This window comes from Mytilus edulis, chromosome 9 (assembly GCF_963676685.1).
Source record: "Mytilus edulis chromosome 9, xbMytEdul2.2, whole genome shotgun sequence".
Taxonomy (NCBI): Eukaryota; Metazoa; Mollusca; class Bivalvia; order Mytilida; family Mytilidae; genus Mytilus; species Mytilus edulis.
Window position 1 is genome coordinate 64,947,805 of NC_092352.1, and position 18,685 is coordinate 64,966,489.

Consider the following 18,685-nt stretch of genomic DNA (forward strand, 5'->3'; position numbering starts at 1 on the left):
CACCTTGTGCAAGATAAACAAAAACAAAAACAAAATGATAACTTTTACAAAAACCCTGTGCATTTTAATTTGTACAAACTTACATCTTGTTTACAATATACATATAATATATATGTTGTGTGCAAAATTAGAAAATTCATACGCATCGTTAATACAAATGTTTCCCGCTATTCGTTGAAACGCGGGAAAATGTAAGTATTACCTTAACCTTTTTTCCCCTGAATACATAGGCTATAATAAAACAAAACAATATATTCATATTGCCGATAACCCAGACAGCTAGAAAACATACAAAGAAAGGGTTGAAATATGAGAAAAAAATCTATAATCCAAGACTTTGAGATACAGAAAGTCTCTTTTCTAAAGTGTCAGCAATATAGCCGTCTTTGCTACTGTCAGACTTCCATCTGCCATGCCATTTAATGCATCGTTCATTAACTTCTGAACTAGCAGCAGCGGTCGCCCCGCCGGCACGCAAGGAATGTAAACCCAAATTCAACGTAGGTGCGATTAATTTCAGTCTTTTCAATATATTTTCTCTAGCTGCTGTGTAACTTATTTTCTTATTTTTGTAAATAAGTTTAGCTATAGACTTGTGCCTAAATATAGGTCGAAATATGTAAAAATCTGAATTCAGTTTCAATTTAGCCAAATCAATATAATTCTTGAAAATACTGACTGGACATGCTATATAGTTTTCCCTTTTGCAATCAAAATTTCATTACCCTGTCTATATTGGTCCGTTCTGCTGTGAGAAATAAATAATTTCAAAAATTCATCATACACAGTTACGTCTTTACATTTTAAAGAACTAAGCTCGTCGGAACGGAGAAATCCTGAAAAACTTAACACTATCATTGCTAAATCTCTTACAATTAATAAATCATTAGAATCTTTGAATTTTGTACATAGTTCAATAATAATGTCGATACTAACAGGTTCTTTCTTGTTGACAGGTTTTCCGTTTAACCTCTTGGCTGATTCTTGTAATGATTTAACGAAAGAATTTTCAGTAGGGTCAGCAAAACCATTCAGCTCATGTACCCATTTCAAAGAATAATTGCACTATTAATAACGTTGGGAGAACAGTTTTTGTCTATCAAATTAGTTATGTACAATGCGACGTGAATAGGAGCAGCAGGTAACGTATTAAAACCATGTTCTTTGATAAATGCGCTCCATCTGTTGAAACTTGAAAAGTATGTCTTGTTCGTATTGTTACTCCTTGAGTTGAGAAGAAATGACGACATCTTTCCGGTTAAATCATAAAGAATATGGTCTTTAGAAACTCCGCTTGCTTCCACAGCTGCTCCGACATTCTGCTTCAATCCTATTCCTGCAAAATAGAATTACTAAATCAAAAGGCTAGCCTCATAGCTATCAATCTGAATTTCAGCAACCCTGTCTTGAAAACACCATTTTTTCCTGCCCCCTTGACGATACAATTATTCTGTGGTAAATAATAAAAATTTCTCACAAAATCGAAAAATTCACCATCTCTATGTAAAATAGGCCAATAAGGGGCAGAAGTCCACTCGGGAACGATCAGTGTTCCTTTTGCACTATCTTGTTTTAATTTATTCAGAGTTTTAGTAATTAAGATAGGTGGCGGTACAAGCCAGTTTACATCATTACCCCAAAACTGAGTGAAAGCATCCACAGCTTCTGTCCCTGGACACCATACTTTTGAATTAAATCTGTCACACTGAGAGTTATAGTGTGTAGCAAATCTGTCTACCGTACAAATGTCCCATAAATGATGAATTGAGGTTTCTATTCCCCAATCGTCATGATCCATGACTCTGCTCAGATAATCTGCATCATTATTTTCAGTTCTTGGTATCCAATTAGGTGTTAAGTTAATCTTTTGAACTTCGCAAAAATCAATAATAGAAGTAGCAATTGATTGTAATTTCAATTTCTTGCTACCTACTTTCAAAATATGCTCAACATTCTTGTTATCGGAATTAATTATAATTTGTTTGTTTTCAGTGACATTTTTAAATGTCTTTAATACCCTTCTAACAGGGCCGTAACTAGGGTTCGAATTCAGGGGAGTCAGGGGTTTGGGGGCCACCGATTGAGGCCCATAAGAGAGGGTATAGGGAGCGCAGCCCCCGCCGATTTTTTTTCTCGCAGTTAAATGGCTAAAAATTACCCGTTTTCCTTAGATTTACTTACTTTAAGAAACATCAGTATTGCCGCACCCTGGAAGCAATTTTTATGCAATCAATTGTTATCTGTATTTAAAGATATTTTTGTTAGAAATCAAACTGGTAAGTTAAAAAAAAACATATAAAGCAAGATCATAGAAAGCAAGATATTTTTTTTGTCGAGGACCTGGAATTTCAATATGGTTGAAAGCTGAATAGACATGTATATAACTACAACCAGGGACTTTCAAAACTAGTATATACTTAGTTTAGAAAGTATCTGTTTCAACGAATGGGAGGGGCATTGACCATTATGTTCTCGTACGATCGGCAGGGAGACGTTAAAAAATGACCCAACAGCTGATTCAGCCGGTAACGAATTTCCGATATCAAAAGATTCACAATACAAAGGGAACTTCCTCTGCTTAATGGAGCCCCTAAATAAATGTGAATAGTTAAGTTTTATTCAAAGTTGTCAAAAGCAAAGTTTCATATGTGTTCTCGTACGAATACTGAATAACCGACGGACGGCAACACGAACAAAAAATATACTGAAACGGTTCACTTTCGATCAAAAATCCGGAAAATGACAGATATATCACCGTCACGTGTCATGATAACACTGTTAAAACTGTAAGTTTTTGTTGTTTATAATATAAATTCAAGTTCTTCGTGTACATATTGTCTATATTTCATTTTATTACTTCAAAAAAAATTTTGGTGTAGAAAATTCAGGGGAGGCAACTCCCCTGCCTCATAGGTAGTTACGGCCCTGTCTAACATATTCTAATTCTCTCCATGTAGAACTTTCACCCATTTCCGATTTAGACCAATTACCAAATGTTTCAAAATTCTCAAAATGAGACTCAGCAAAAGGTGTAATATAACCACCAAAGCCCACATCTGAAGCGTCACAAAAAATCTCACAGTCAAACAAAGTATTGACTGTGACCGTGCTTATCTTAGCACCTACTGTATTTATATTTCTACAGTGAAGATTCCATTACATTAATTCGCTTAAAGCTTCGTGCGTTATTCTTACACAAGCTTGCCAACTGGCTTTAGACATAACACAATCATAAAGAAATCTAGTATTTCTACGTACTACATTGCCAAAAACGGCGTGCATGGAAATAAGCTGACCAACAATACTTGCTATAAATCTAGCTCTGAATAAAATCTTTCCATTAGTCACTTGAAACAAAACAAAATTCAAATATTTTTCTAATATCTCTATCCTTTCTTCCTTGACAAATATGTTACCATTTTTGGTATCACACGTGAAACCGAGCCAATCTAGTTTTTGACAAGGAAACCAGTGCGATTTTTCATGCGCTATTAAAAATCCCAAATCTTCTAATTGAAGTTTAACTTGTTTACTACACTGTAAAGCAGTGGCAAAATCTTTATCGCCCGCAAGACCATCATCTAAAAATATTATTATTCTCTTGCCTTGAGATCTGAAATCTTTAAGGTTCATGTGGACCCTATGGCTAAAATGGACGTATTTTCACCTCAAAATTTACTCCGAGTACAGACAAACCTGCGCATCTGTAAACAATTTCAGGCATAGCATGCCCTAGATAAATAAATTTCAAATATGTTTTATGTTTTAGAAAAATAAAAACTTACCAGGATTTTGCCGTGCACTTTTTTTCATTCCTCCAGAAGGTGCCAAAATAAACTAAGTTGGGAAACAGGTTTGAGAACTTCCCCACAGGTAATAATTGAAGTGAGCTGTATTGCTTGACATGGACATGAGATGGACAATAGATACCTGACAATAATTGGTTATTTAAACTGTGTACCTGAGTGGACCATATCAAGGTAAACTCAACTGTTTGTTAATTTTATCATCTTCTGCAGGGACGAAAAAAAGTGTACGGCAAAATCCAGTTAAGTTATGACTTTTCTAAATCATACAATGCATTTGAATTCTATTTATCTAGGGCATGGTATGCCTTAAAACCTTTCCAGATGCACAGGTTTGCCAAAACGAATTCGATTACGCTCTCCAATGAAACACTCACTGGCATCTTTATCATCAAATTACAGTACAGCTTAAAGGAGACCTGAAGACGATGACACTACTATTCTTAACGATTGTAAAATAGTAATTCAAAATCTCAAAAATCTTAATCTGGCTGCTGATTTACTATCTTTTATCCAATGCCATGAGAAAATAATTTTCCTTTAGACAATGTTTCTCTTCTTTTTTTCTTAGAGACGGTCAGATTTATGTCAAAAAGAATACCGGTAACATCGGAAATGTGGTATCGGGAAACAACAAAGAGGTTTTGGAAAACTTGCTACAGACTTTTTTACGTTTTTTTTTTTTTATATTTAATGGATGGACCAATATGTATTGGACACATTACAGAAAACTTGTGTGAGCGTGAAATGGCCGATCCATGACGATGAAGTCTGATAGTATCTTTTGGCTTGGAACTGCAAAATTAATTGCTGCGTCTTCGGGATCGGCCATTCCGCGCTCACACAAGTTTTCTGTAATGTGTCCAATACATATATAATGGTCCACCCATAAAATATAAAAAAAAAATACCGTGAAAAAGTCTAGCCAGTTTTCCAAAACCTTTTGTTGTTTCCCGATACCACTTTTCCGATGTTATCGGTATTCTTTTTGACATAAATCTGACCGTCTCTAGGAAAAGAAGAAGAGAAATATTGTCTAAAGGAAAATTATTTTCTTTTAGCATTTGGATAAAAGATAGAACATCAGCAGCCAGATTAAGTTTTTTTTTTTAGACTTTGAATCGCTATTTTAAAATCGTTAAGAATAGCAGTGTCATCGTCTTCAGGTCTCCTTAAGCTGTCTTGTCATTTGATGATAAAGATGCCAGTGAGTGTTTCATTGGAGAGAGTGCTTTTTGCGGCGTGCACGAGTGCTTTTGAAAGGAACTTGGTGATGAACTTTGATGGAGTTTGACTGTTGATGGCTTCGGCCAAATCTTATATGGAGGTCTGCTCTGTGATTTTCCTCCATGTTTCGGTGCTTTGAGCCACAGCCGTGACTTTTTTATTATGATAGTTATGGAAAAGGAAGAGAAATCCTTTTGCAGCTGTAAAACAAAATATTTTGAGTCATTTTTTACTTTTTATGCATTCAAAAGTATATGTCTTATAAGACTTAAAAACCGGCAAAATGAAGTTCCCTCAGTTTGATATGTGTTATTATTATATATAGTATAGTAGATGTGTTTGAATTAAAAAGTATCAGTTAAAGACCGATTTATTTGCAAATCTATTCTTTACCTATCAGAAGCCTCTACCCCTTGAGATGCAAAATCTGACACCCCGAGCGACACTTTAAATTTTGATGAAAAACTAGTTTTAAAACCAATAATTTTAACTAAGAAGCTGGTATTTGGTTAAATTCCATGATAGGAATTGAATTCTATATAAATGATACGGGGGGGGGGGGGGGGGGGGGGGGGGGGGAGTAGTTTAAAGTAGTTTTTTTTCCAGAAATTGCATATGAAGTCTCAAAATCTGCAACACGGAAAACTAGGGAGAGGTGTTTGAGAAGATAGAGCACTGAAAACGACTTCTTCTGCTTGCAGGAAATAGATTATGTTTCAGTTCCTTCCTTGCAGTACATGATATGGTACTAAGAATTCTAAAAAAGGAATTTTGATAGTTTTTCTTCGCTTCGAAATTGCCACCCCGTGTCAAACATAGCCGACACCCCGCATGTGGTGTTCTACACGGTGTACTTGGTTGTAGGACATTCTGGTCCACGAATTTAAGTAAGAGCAACTAGATAAAGTAAAATCAAGCTTACAATTGGTTGAAAAATTAAATAAATTGTTTTATGTTTTATGTTCTCTTCTAATTATTCGGGATTCACACGAGTAAGATACATGAGAGAATATTTGTAATGTAAAGGAAGTCAAATTAAGTTAAAAAAAAAAAAAGACAGCACTTCAAAGATATTTCTTACGGCAGGCTGGTGTTTTGAAAGTAGCAAAAATTGAAAAAACTTATTCGCAAAGGAGATGAAATAATTTATTATTGTACAGTTGATGAACTTTACCTTTTGATAAGAACAGCAAATTCCAAAAGATGATTAAAAGATTTAGAAATTTGAGACAATGTTAATACCAGTGCAAAGAGTAGACTGAGGTCTGATGGACTGTAGAAATATTAAAGAGTTTTGCCGAAAATCGATACCAAATAGGAAAAAAAATTGTAATCATGGTTGGTTTAATGAATCGAAATCAAATCGAAAAGATTCAGAGACAATGTTAGACATACCAGAGAACACTGAGGTTAATGTCATGAAAGCAGTACAATTGATTTTCTTAACCCTCTTGATGCCAAAAAGCGACATATATGTCGTTTCAGTGTTGATGCCAAAGCGACATACGTCGTTTGGGGGTTTGATGCCAAGGCGACATATATGTCGTTTCAACAATAGTATATATTATAAATCAAAATTTTGCAACCTATACCACACTAAATGATTAAAGCCTTATAACATTGTTGACCATAGGTCATCTAAGTGTATTTTGAAGCTATGACGTCATATTCATAACGTCATTATGACGTTATAATTATGGCAGAAGTATTAAAATTGAATTTTCTTTCTCTGAAAAAAAAACCGTCTTCCAGCGGCATACAACGACGTTGGTTTTTATATTTGCAGATCTTTGCAAACACATGACATTGGTGTTGAAGATTAAAATCTTGACATAAGAGCAAAGAGAAAAGACAAGATAATTGAACAAGAACGGCCCACCCCTTTTTTGGCATCGTAATTTATCAGAATAATATAATTTAAAAAAACACTTTATTGACCGCGTTTCCGACATATTCGTCAGACTGTGTGCTGAAAATGCTTTAGAAAGTTTCGCATATTACGAATGTTCGAATATAAATGTTTATGTGTTAACCCTCTCAGTCCAAAATGGGAAACCGGTCCACCCATGACGAAATAATTGCCCAAGAGGACTCGGTAATTAATAAAAAAATGTTGAGATTTGGAGTTATGAAAATTTATTTATAACGATTTTAAGCATGGAAATCAACAGAAATCCCCTAAAATTGTCGATAAAATACACACTGCCAATGCCCACATTTTCTTTTCTAAATTGAGTTCCTTTTATCCAAATTGTGTTTGATTGATAAGCGACAAATTTTATAAACACAATTTTATATTAATTAGTTTTCGCATTTAACCTACATGTTATATAATCTTTTTGGTGTTTTAAAGTGTTCTTTGTTATTGCTAGCTGAGTTCCTGCCATGAAGGAGGAAAGTGTTAATTACATTTTTACAAACATAGGGGAAATATTTTATAAACATTTTAGGAATGAAATCGTGTCATTAAACATTATATGGTGCATTTTTGACGGACACTTTCAGTCGGCTTCACATAGTTGATAGACGAAATATTTAATTTAAATTTTAAAGCTATTTTAAATATTAACGATTTATTAATTGCATGTCATTTAGTTCAGCGACAAATATTTTATACTTATAATATACAAATAAGGGGATGTGGTTTAACTGCAAATGAGTATGATGAGACAGCAATCAACTAGATAGAAATGAAGTGGATGTTAGCAATATTGCAGGCAATAGTACAGCCTTCAACAATGAGAAAAAACAACAAACATACCAACATACAGAAGACCCCGAAATGTAAAATGTGAAACAATTCAATTGAGAAAGTGAATGGCCTAATTCATAATAATATATTTGGCTTATTCATACTCGTGTACAAGTATACCAAATAAGTTTAATCATTTAATTGAGAAACAAAATGAAAAATTACTGAATTCAACCTTTACGGAGATGCAACGGGTTCTGTATTTCTATTTCCAATATATGATTTCAAGGAGATGGTATTGCTAGGTTATGAGCAGGGTTTATTCAACTATATTCAGCATTAGCTCAATTAACGTCCATAAAAAGATCCATTTTTTTACATACCGGTTCATGAAATTATTTTGGTATTTTGGCCATGTATGCACCATCTGTATCTCCCTTGAAATTTTAAAGAGATCAGTCTTTTTTTTTTGAAGTCTGACTGTTTCGGATTAAACAGAAGCTAGGGATTTGAATTTCACTAAACGGATACATGTACTACAGATCAGATCATAAAATATTCATTATCAAATTATAGAGAATAAACTGATGAAACAATATGTTCTCCGAGTGTTCGACATTCATTTTTGTAATTTAACTGAAAAGGATCATGTCGATAAAAGTATTTTCTATTTCTCTGTGCGATGATTCACATTAAAAAATCCAAAATGAACACACATTTTTTTGGCATTCGTAAGAAGAGAAACGAAAAGAGACATAAGAGGAGACACCTTCTACTGGCATACTTTTTATTACACAAAACCAGCAGCGATTATTACGGCCTCTAAAATCTGGATCTATTTGTAATCTATTGATTCGGTTAATGATGTAACATATACCATTTAGTAATAATATATTAAGTTGTTTTGCACGTGAAGAATACAAGGAGTATAGATACTAAAATTATTTTCGATAATAGTTACGGGCAATACTTCCTTTCATATACTGTTTTATATTTGCTATGTTTTTGAAACTGATGTGGTTCTACAGAAATTTTCACAAAAGGAATCTGGTGACCTTCAATTTAAAACAAATTGATATTGGCCTACATCAAAAGACGCAATCAATTTAAAAAAAAAAATACACGTAGAGGTCGACAAACATTCAATAAGCAATCACATCTATACGAAATTTATATAACTTCATAAGGTAAATAGTCCCGTTCATGTCGAGACGAGTTAGGACAAATCTAAGCCAGTCTTCTGAATTTATCCCTAAATATTAAATGCAAGAAATAAATGTTCTTACATGTACATTTAATACACAAAAAAAATACTGCTCACATGGTTCATGTATTCAGACAGCATAGGATAATGATGCAAGATTAAAATATCGCGACATTACTCGCCTCCTTTTGTATATTCAGTAATTGTAATATCAAAGTGTTACTTATAGAAAAAATAAAAGTTCTTGAACATGGGAAAACACATGATTATAAATGACCTTTCATTACCCTTTTAGAGAAATTATTTACGAATCCAGTGGCAGGCAGTATTTTTTACGAAATTTGGGCTATATATTACATTTTTAAAATATTTTATGAAGTTATTTCTAATTGGATTTCAATCAACCAATAGATTTTTTAACACGCATCTCTGTGTTTATCAGGTTATATTTATCATTGAACAACTATCTGTTGCTGGATATTTAAAAACACATTTTTTATCCTGAAATTTGGCATATATTTTACCAAAATTGGTTTGCAAAATATTATTATAAATGTTTACATCAGTAGAAAACAAAAACAATCGAAGATAAAATTGTGACCAAATAAACAAATGTACCTCCGACAATTCCGTGCCTTTCAAAACATTGTTTGGTAAAATCAGCCCATAAATACTCTAAAATATCTTTTTAAAAACTGTTATGATATAAAAATATATAGCCAAAAATTGTAGGCGGCAAATACGTATTGCATAATACTTTACAATATTATCTTGCAATTCAAAAAAGAACTTTTTATAATTGCACGAATTCGACAGCATCTAAAAAAAATATCAGTTAACTTTACATTTATGAATCTCATTGGTACATGTACGTTAAGATGCAAATTTGTATAAAAAGATTTTAATCAGCAAATATAGCATTATCAAAATGTTCACCAGGTCACCGCCCTTGTGAATACCGTTTGCATAGAAAAACTACTGTATAAATCAACATGAAAAAAATAACGCCAAAAAGACGACGTCAAAAGAATTCGGCATTGGTCAAATTGTTATTGCTGATTTGCAACGTCGAAACGTTGATTTTTTTAAATCTGGCATCAACAGTTATAATAATAATAATAAATTCTTTATTTAAAGAGGGTAACTCAATTAGAAATAGTCTAATTTTCATTGAGGCCCTCAAACAAAATACATGCATACAGTTAACATTCATACATTCATACATTAAATTACAATATATATTACTAGTATATACACAATTCAAACATTGAAATATACAAAGGGTAATAAATGACAATATTTGATATAGTTTTGTTAGAGGAAAACAAATTATTTGACTTGCATATAATTTTCAAGAAAATGATTATAACTATGTTTCTTGAATAATACCACATTAGGACATTTTTTTATTTCGAGTGGTAAATTATTCCATACTTTGGTTGCAGAATAATGAAAAGATTTTTTATAAAAATTTGTATTTGGTCTTGGAACAAAAAGATCATTATTAGAGACAGATCGTAAGTTGTGGCGTTGCACATCATCAATATTTAGTATTGCTAAGTAATCAGGTGTTAGCCCATTTACAAATTTATACATTAGAATTGATTGTTGGTATTTTATTCTTTTGGTAAAAGATAGCCATTTTAAAGAAGAAAACATGAAATTAGATGGAATAGAAATATCGCATTCCAGTATAATTCTTGCTACTCTTTTTTGAAGTTTTATGATTCTATCTGAATCTTTTTGTAATAAATTTCCCCAAACTGAACTACAATAGTCTATATATGGTAGAATATATGCATTATAAAATAGTTGCCTTGTGTGTATTGGCAAATATACTTTAATTTTATATAAAAGTGATACTTTAGATGAGATAATTTTACATATACGATCAACATGATCTTCCCAGCTTAAATTTTCATCAATGTCTATTCCAAGTAATTTGAAAGAATGGACATTCTCAATACATGTTTCGTTGACGGTAATACATAATTTTGATAGTTGTTTAAGTTTTTGTTTTGAACCCAATTTCATACACTTAGTTTTTTGTGCATTGATTTTCATACTGTTATTGTTACACCAAGATTGTATAGCATTTAAACCATTTTGCAATGTGCTGTTTATTTTTTCAATGTTTTTATCATGAAAATGCAATTTGAATCATCAGCATATAAATCCATATTGGCCGGATTGTTTAACATGAAGTGGTAAATCATTTATATATATTAAAAATAACAGTGGACCTAAAATAGAACCTTGATGCACTCCATACTTTACAAACGATTTATCAGATTTAATGTTAGCGTATTGGACTTCTTGTTGTCTGTCAGACAAATATGATTTTATCCAATCTATTATATGTTTTCCGATATGATAAAATTTTAACTTTTCTAAAAGTATGGCATGGTTAATAAGGTCAAAAGCCTTACTGAAATCTAAAAACACTGTACCAACTATTTCTCCATTATCTAAATATTTTAACCATTTGTCAATTAGTTTAGTTAGCGCTGTATGGCAGGAATTACCTTGTCTGAAACCTGACTGGGCGATATGTAACAATTTTTTATTGTTAAGGAATTCATATAACTGTGTACATACATGTCTTTCGAAAATTTTAGATATGGTATTCAAAATAGAAATTGGACGATAATTTGAGGGAATATCTCTTGGTCCTCATTTATGTATAGCAGTTACTCTTGCAAGTTTTAATTTTTGCGGAAAACGATGTGAAGTTATACTTTTGTTTATTAAAAAAGTTAATGATGGGGATATTATTTCTGCACTTAGCTTTAAAAATTTGGGACCTATTCCATCTAAACTTGCGGATTTATTAATATTAAGATGTTTTAGTTGAGAACACACCTCTCCAATGGAAATGAGTTTTAAATGAAAATTTTCAGTTTTCTTTAATTTTTCACTAGTAAAATTTTGTAGCATAGAAAAATCCATATCTGAAGTATTATTTCCAATAAGTTTTTCAGCTACGGATGAAAAATGAACATTAAGAGTATTTACAATATCTTGGTTGTTATAAACCGTTTGATTTTCATACTGCATTTTAGGTGGAAAAATATTATCCTCTTAAGGATTTAACTCTTTAATATGATTCCAAATTTTTTTTTACTATTTTTGGAACTAGTTATGGCGTTTTGGTAATATTCCTTTTTTTTGTCATTAAATATTAACGACGTTGTTTTATTACGCCACTTTTTAAAGTTTACCCAATCTTTTTTTGAATGATAAATATTCCTAAATTGAATGGAGTTTTTAATTTCTTCATTAAACCATTCGGCTTGTTTTTAAGTACAGCTCCATGTAAGAATCATGCAGGGGTGATTCACTGGGGTCATCAGAATTGGATAAAATTTCACCTGAAGTTGTCATGTCCCAACATGAAGCATATTTAGTTTTGAAAAATTGAATGTCAGTACCATGGTAACCATAGCAACCAAAACAGTAAAAAAGTCAATTTCTGAAATTTCATGACAATAAAACACCAAAACCGCCATTTTGGGGCCCTAATTTTGGATGATTTGTAACAATAATGACATAAAGTAAAAACATTTTTTAATAAATGTTTTAGTAAGTTTAAATTAAAATGATGGTAGGATAATTCAGTGGAAGCCGGTTTGATAGAGAAAGCAATTCAAAAAGGGGAGATAATTCATTTTGTTGATTTCTCTAAATTTTCCTATTTTTAACATTTTCAGTGGGTAAAAAATGGTAAAACCCAAAAGGAAAAATGCAAAGCTTTACTTTTAAGACAAAGTCCTATACAATTTCTTATTTTTGAGTTAAAAACATTTTTGTGTAAATATTTTCAAAATTTCCTGTTGGCCGCCTAATATTACTGACTTTTGGCTATCAAGATTTATTTAAAAATATATTATATTTAAAATAAAGTAAAATTAGACAAGTAAAGGAAGCCATATTATAGTGCTACACATATGTTATAAAGTATAACACATAGAATGCAAAGAACTGGTGGTATATTAACTTAAATGTTATATTTCATGGCAAAAGGGGAGATAATTCAATGTTTTGATGGAAAAAAAACCTTTAGTTGCGATTGTTTTTTTTTGGTATATGTGTTTTTATAAGTTTTGTGGGTTTTTTTGGAAATGTAGTAATTGATCTGAAAAACAATTTTGATATGTGTATTCCACAATCATATAGTCTAATGGAAATATTAAGAGTATCAACAAAAATGCCCCATTCTGTATGTGCCTTCCCAAGAAACGGCCCATTATTTTCGGCAGTTGTCTCATGTCAGTCATGTGAACTCTTTGTTATAAGTTATCTGTTTATAATTGGAATTACTATGTGTATTCTGAGATTTGTTGCAACTTTTTTTAATGAATAACGTTTGTTTTGGTTTCATTTAGTGCTAATGTGGTAAGGGAAGTTGGTCGTTTTGTGAAGGCAACAAGGTGACCTCTGTGTGCTGGTGTTTCCGGCCATTTTGTTTTTAATTTATTTGTCTCATTGGTACGTACTTCACATCCTTTTTTATTGATATATAGAAAAAACAAAAACAAATGGTGTTTCTATTAATATTGTATTGTATATATACATGTAATAATACATGTATTATATTTTTTTCAACTGTCCTAATGGTCTAAAGTAAGTAACATTTTCATACAATATGAATTAATTTGTAAAACATTCTGTCTTTTAAATAAGTACTGTACATGTATGATCATGTAAAGAATATAATCATAAATGAACCACATAAATATTCATGTATATGCCGGTTTCGAAAACGGCTCTGATAAATATACTCCATTTATGATGCATAGTTAATTTCATTTCAATGTATTCAGTATTAGAAAAAAATGTACGGTTTTGACTTTGTTTATATTGTACTTTAATTTGTAACTGTTCACACAGAAAAAAATTGGCCCATAGAACTACTTGACATAAGAATATGAGTATACTATTCAAATATACTGAACTTAACTGCAACTTAATTCCAAAAAAAAATCTAGTTAAGAAAAAACTTGCATTAAAAAGTACTTATTAATTCAGAGTGGCAGTAAATTTCGTAGCAATCTATCAAGCCTCAAAATGAATATTGAAATGTACTGTTACTCAACATTTAGCATCCACATACAACGTTTTATTTCTGTGAACCACCTGGCATTTATTTTCAACAAATTGAAGGAAACATAAAACCATAACTTTAAACATGTTTTGTCTCATCCGTTTTTTTACTGAATTTTCACGGTCACGTGACTCTATTGTTGTTGATAAACTTGGGGTCAAACCGTGACCTGCTTTCCAACTGTTGATGCCAGATTTTAAAAAATCAACGTTTCGACGTCGCCAGTGCCGAATTCTTTTGACGTCGTCTTTTTGGCGTTATTTTTTTCATGTTGATTTATACAGTAGTTTTTCTATGCAAACGGTATTCACAAGGGCGGTGACCTGGTGAACATTTTGATAATGCTATATTTGCTGATTAAAATCTTTTTATACAAATTTGCATCTTAACGTACATGTACCAATGAGATTCATAAATGTAAAGTTAACTGATATTTTTTTTAGATGCTGTCGAATTCGTGCAATTATAAAAAGTTCTTTTTTGAATTGCAAGATAATATTGTAAAGTATTATGCAATACGTATTTGCCGCCTACAATTTTTGGCTATATATTTTTATATCATAACAGTTTTTAAAAAGATATTTTAGAGTATTTATGGGCTGATTTTACCAAACCATGTTTTGAAAGGCACGGAATTGTCCGAAGTACATTTGTTTATTTGGTCACAATTTTATCTTCGATTTTTTTTGTTTTCTACTGATGTAAACATTTATAATAATATTTTGCAAACCAATTTTGGTAAAATATATGCCAAATTTCAGGATAAAAAATGTGTGTTTAATTATCCAGCAACAGATAGTTGTTCAATGATAATATAATCTGATAAACACAGAGATACGTGTTAAAAAAATCTATTGGTTGATTGAAAACCAATTAGAAATAACTTCATAAAATATTTTAAAAATGTAATATATAGCCCAAAGTTCGTAAAAAATACTGCCTGCCACTGGATTCGTAAATAATTTCTCTAAAAGGGTAATGAAAGGTCAGTTATAATCATGTGTTTTCCCATGTTCAAGAACTGTAAGTAACACTTTGATATTACAATTACTGAATATACAAAAGGAGGCGAGTAATGTCGCGATATTTTAACCTTGCATCATTGTCCTATGCTATCTGAATACATTAACCATGTGAGCAGTATTTTTTTTGTGTATTAAATGTACATGTAAGAACATTTATTTCTTGCATTTAATATTTAGGGATAAATTCAGAAGACTGGCTTAGATTTGTCCTAACTCGTCTCGACATGAACGGGACTATTTACCTTATGAAGTTATATACATTTCGTATAGATGTGATTGCTTATTGAATGTTTGTCGACCTCTACGTGTATTTTGTTTTTTTAAATTTATTGCGTCTTTTGATGTAGGCCAATATCAATTTGTTTTAAATTGAAGGTCACCAGATTCCTTTTGTGAAAATTTCTGTAGAACCACATCAGATTCAAAAACATAGCATATACAAAACAGTATATGAAAGGAAGTATTGCCCGTAACTATTATCGAAAATAATTTTAGTATCTATACTCCTTGTATTCTTCACGTGCAAAACAACTTAATATATTATTACTAAATGGTATATGTTACATCATTATCCGAATCAATAGATTACAAATAGATCCAGATTTTAGAGGCCGTAATAATCGCTGCTGGTTTTGTGTAATAAAAAGTATGCCAGTAGAAGGTGTCTCAGTCCTCTTATGTCTCTTGTCGTTTCTCTTTTTACGAATGCCAAAAAAATGTGTGTTCATTTTGGATTTTTTAATGTGAATCATCGCACAGAGAAATAGAGAATACTTTTATCGACATGATCCTTTTCAGTTAAATTACAAAAATGAATGTCGAACACTCGGAGAACATATTGTTTCATCAGTTTATTCTCTATAATTTGATAATGAATATGTTATGATCTGATCTGTGGTACATGTATCCGTTTAGTGAAATTCAAATCCCTAGGTTCTGTTTAATCCGAAACAGTCAGACTTCAAAAAAAAAAAAAAAAAAGACTGATCTCTTTAAAATTTCAAGGGAGATACAGATGGTGCATACATGGCCAAAAATACCAAATAATTTCATGAACCGGTATGTAAAAAAATGGATCTGTATATGGACGTTAATTGAGCTAATGCTGAATATAGTTGAATAAACCCTGCTCATAACCTAGCAATACCATCTCCTTGAAACATATTGAAAATAGAAATACAGAACCCGTTGCATCTCCGTAAAGGTTAAAATTCAGTATTTTTCATTTTGTTTCTCAATTAAATGATTAAACTAATTTTGTATACTTGTACGCGAGTATAAATAAGCCAAATATATTATTATGAATTAGGCCATTCACTTTCTCAATTGAATTGTTTCACATTTTACATTTCGGGGTCTTCTGTAGGCGACTATTGTTGTTTTTTCTCATTGTTGAAGGCTGTACTATTGCCTGCAATATTGCTAACATCCACTTCATTTCTATCTAGTTGATTGCTGTCTCATCATACTCATTTGCAGTTAAACCACATCCCCTTATTTGTATATTATAAGTATTAAATATTTGTCACTGAACTAAATGACATGCAATTAATAAATCGTTAATTCAGTTTTAAAATAGCTTTAAAATTTAAATTAAATATTTCGTCTATCAACTATGTGAAGCCGACTGAAAGTGTCCGTCAAAAATGCACCATATAATGTTTAATGACACGATTTCATTCCTAAAATGTTTATAAAATATTCCCCTATGTTTGTAAAAAATGTAATTAACACTTTCCTCCTTCATGGCAGGAACTCAGCTAGCAATAATAAAGAACACTTTAAAACACCAAAAGGATTATATAACATGTAGGTTAAATGCGAAAACTAATAAATATAAATATATATGGGGACGAAGTCCCCTATTACAGTAGAAAATTCAATAAAAAAATTCAAAAAAAAAATCGGGAAAATTTCCCTAATTTTTCATTGTACTAATGTACTAATGCAACTTCCAAGCAAGGACCGAAGCTCATAAACTCGGCAATCAAACGCAGGACTTCGGGAATGTCCGGAGAGCCGACAACCTTGCTTCGGAAGTTGGTACTAATGAACTCAAAATCGTTCAATTTTTTTTTGTCGTGTTTTTTAATTTCCGGATCTGCGCAGAACACATAACTCAACTTCCTTCTTCCGGTCTTGTTGTCGTGAGACTTTGATTAGTCTAGTAAAATATAGGAACTCAAGGAACACAATACAAATATTTCATTTTTAATCATTCTTTGTCTTTGGTATGAATACGCCTACCTGATGCATTGCGTTTCTTTGTTTACATTGAACATGACGTCATAACTTAAATAACGTCACAAGTAAAATCCCTAACAACAGAACCAAAATCGGAAACGTTACGGTATTTCCGTATCTTTTTTTTTTAACAAATATTTAAAATACAAAAAAATAATTTAAACAAACTTCGTCCCCATTCACAGGTAATGCCTGCCTCATAATATGAGGCAGGCATTACCTGTAAATGGGGACGAAGTCTGTATGAATTATTTTTTTGTAACTTAAATATTTGTTAAAAAAAAGAAACGGAAATACCGTAACGTTTCCGATTTTGGTTCTGTTGTTAGGGATTTTAGTATATACGTAAATTTCTCGACCTCATCAGATATATATGAAGCTTAAAATGGGCGTATTCAATTCATATTGTAGAAAAGAATCAGTTGTAAGTCACCAATCAAATTTATTTCACTATGTAAACGACACAATTCAAACATAAGCGTAGATGATAAAATCCACACAAAAGTACCATGAGTTGTAATTCATATAACATTTTATGATATTTTAAGTTAAATTAGTTAATTAAACATCACAATTGTTCAACACTGAATTATTTCACGTGCAAAATACACGTTGTGACAGTAATAAAAACTGCATATTCAGAACAAATAAAATGCTCCTCAGGGTGCAGCTTGGTACGACCGCAGAGGTCGAACACTGAACAGTTTGGACAAGTACATGTATGGACACAACATTCAAGCTTGATACAGCTCTGAATTTGGATTGTGATTAAATGTTTGACACAACATAGGTTTCTGACACAGAATGAATGTGGTCTAAGAACTTGAAATTTTCAAATCGGACATTTACCTTTTATGGTCCAATATCCAAAATCAACATACATGGTTATATTCAGTTTTGACCTCAATGTGGACCAATTAAAATTTGAAAACGGGGCCAAAAGATCTAAATAAATGGTTCGATTCAGCATATTAAAGAACCCCATATATTCATTTTTTTTTAAACCAAACAAAGTTAAATTTTGGACTCCGATTTGGACGAACTTGAAAACTGGACCCATTATCAAAACTCTAAATACATGTTTAGATTCAGCAAATGAAAAAAAAAAACAAGAATTCATTTGTTTTGTTAAAATCAAAATAAGTTTAATTTTGGACCTCAATCTTGACCAATTTAAAAACTGGGCCCAAAATCCAAAAACGTATTACACGGTTAAGTTAAATTTTGTAACCTTTAAACCTTAATGTAGACCATTTTGAAAACGGAACAAAAATTAAAATCTAACTTATTAGAGTTGGCATATCAAAGAACCCCAATAATTCAAATTTTGATGAAATCAAACAAAATAAAATTTGAACCCTTTGGACCTCAATGTGGACCAAT